The sequence below is a fragment of the Penaeus japonicus genome, unplaced genomic scaffold, assembly GCF_977035675.1.
Source record: "Penaeus japonicus unplaced genomic scaffold, GWHDUDI00000001_assembly GWHDUDI00000003, whole genome shotgun sequence".
Taxonomy (NCBI): domain Eukaryota; kingdom Metazoa; phylum Arthropoda; class Malacostraca; order Decapoda; family Penaeidae; genus Penaeus; species Penaeus japonicus.
The window spans coordinates 42,864,666-42,867,165 of record NW_028234405.1 but is presented as its reverse complement, the minus strand read 5'-3'; the positions used below and the strand labels follow the sequence as shown (position 1 = coordinate 42,867,165).

Genomic DNA, 2,500 nt, shown 5'->3' with positions numbered 1-2,500 from the left:
GGGAGCGACCCGGTGTTTGATCTTATAAAAATCTAATCAAAAGAATATATGACAATAATAATAATAATAATAATAATAATAACATTAATAGGAGGTAAGGTAATCCCATTCCCTGACTACATGGAACCATCTATGTATAGAAAAATACATATAACAAAACAAAACCACAGGGGACAGTGATTGTACCCAGCATCAATGGTTAATGTATGAACAGCTATTAGCAATATAAAAGACACTATTTGTGTTAGTAACAATTTCATTTGGGTTCTTTATGTAAATGCACACCTACAGTTCAGGTGACAATTGGCCACTGAATGGGGGTTACCCTATATTAGTGATTCATATGTGAAACTCACACAAGCACAAGTATTTGGTATCATTAGTAACATCATCAGGCTTTGTATTAGCATACTTGCTTCATCATAAATTCCCCACAGGACTGTGAAACAGAAAAGGGCCTTGGAAATGATACAGCTCTTATATTGTTCAAAATATCAATGTTCACATGTTACAAACAAGTTAAATATTCTAAAATGATGCTGAAAAAGATAAAATAATCATATCATATCTATTTGTTTAAACAGAACATACAAAAACAATTAAAAAACAAATTATGGGAAGTAACATAACTAGAGACTACCATTTACGGAAAAAAATATCTATAGTATATCTATTCCTATCTGTCATGTAAAAAGTAAGGAAAATAATGCACCAAGTAAATATGTGGAGCCAGACAACATAAAGTGACATAGTGGTCTCTGTACTCCTCCGGCAAAAGGCCAACAAACCACCATATATTCTACAAGATAGAGCTTGGGTTGGTTTCCTATTTATGTTAGAGCACCTAAAAGGTCAACAAGCTCTATCCTGTAAGAATAAATGTACCTCAGATTTTTTTTTTTTTTTACCTTTGCAGGGCATAGAGCATGGAGGCCATAGCACCACTGGATTTAGGAGTGAAAGTATCGATTCAAAGGCTTTGATATGCAATAACTTATTTCCCTTAACCTTATGCAGATTGATTTTTAGATCTAACAGTATTGTTTTATGTGTTTTTAAAGAATATTACCTTTGTCTCTTTCTTTATTCATATGGTACTATTCCAGACAATAGTGAGGGCCTTTTTAGGTTTTTCTGTTGAAGGGAAGGGAGTTAATTGAAAAAGGGACAAACTTCATCAAAATGATCACACTTTTTACCACACTAGTTACTGTACAGGTAGTACAAATAAGAGACTGGGAACTCATTAAATGAACCATAACACAACATCCAGAAAACATAACTATAAATACAGAACACCTGAGCAAATTGGAAAGCCAAATTTGGTGATTTAATAACATTAAAAAGTAGTATGCCTGCTTCTAGTTACAATGTACAATAACATATATCAATACAAATAATTTACTAGAGCCTGCCCATTCTGTGAAAAAAGGAATAAAAAATATATCCTAACTAAATGAACCTCAAAAATCTGGACAATATAAATTTTAATTACAGTACCTAAACTGATATATTGTAGTATATAGTACTGACAACCTTTTCAAGGCATTATCATTTGCACAGCCTTGTGGGGAATTTATCTATACCATAACTATTATGCTGAAAAAGGCCCTGACAATTACCAAGGATCTGAGTAATATGTATATCAATAAAGACAGAGCAATATCATCCTGTGATATCTTTTTTGTTTCCGACACCCGTGTAAAGTTTATACTCACGTGATTCCTCCTCTCCAAGAAAAACCCATACTCGTTAGATAAAAAAAAAAAGAGATCTACTTAGGTCCTTGACACAAAATCGTTTTCGTGTGCATGACAAAATCTACGAATATTGTCCAGGTAAATAATAATTTCGATAGTAACCATTTCCAGTGCTCAATCACTCAATTCCAACTTAGAAAACCAACAACCGAATTTACCAACTTGTCCTGTGGAACTTTTCTAACATGAATTGCAGTTCCCGAAGATGACAGTAGCGACCGAAGGGCCTTGAGCGAGCCAGTCAACCGCAGTCATTCACGTCCGCCAAGGCCAGTAAACAAACTGTCAGTCAGCTGGCGACACCTTTTACTCTGGATGATATATGATATATGTCTTGTTATGTTCGTTTTTGTTTTGGTATTTTTTTATTGTTTTTTTCTTTGATATGTGTATTTATAAATATTTACTAAATTACATTGATGTTTTCTCTCCTTAAATTGCGTTGTATTTTGGAAAACGTTTTCGTATACAATCCTGAGTAAAATGACAAGTATTTGCATGAAGAGAAAAACAACAATAACCTTGCACATTAATCATATATATATATATATATATATATATATATATATATATATATATATATATATATATACGTATATACATATATATACTATAATGTTCGAAAATCTTGAGTGACGGCTCTGTACAGAACGTATTGAACACGCATTACGTCACCTACTATAAAAATATTAGTAGAACTAGTTACAACCTGTCGAATGTGTTTCTGAATAAAAATATAT

General features: G+C 32.4%; 1 protein-coding gene across 9 annotated transcripts in view; it reads right to left on the bottom strand.

Annotated features, from left to right (window-relative positions):
• Positions 1 to 2,500, bottom strand: part of IKKepsilon (I-kappaB kinase epsilon) — a 31,104-nt gene that overhangs the window by 27,791 nt on the left and 813 nt on the right. For 4 of the 9 annotated variants that reach the window (XM_086532936.1, XM_086532917.1, XM_086532928.1 and 1 more), the window contains one exon: positions 1,919 to 2,071. The exons of 2 other annotated variants lie outside the window; for them this stretch is intronic. The gene's annotated coding sequence lies outside the window, so the exon portion shown is untranslated. Of the gene's footprint in view, positions 1 to 1,918; positions 2,072 to 2,500 lie in introns of those variants that run through there. 3 more of the 9 variants (XM_086532943.1, XM_086532962.1, XM_086532919.1) reach the window with 3 other exon arrangements.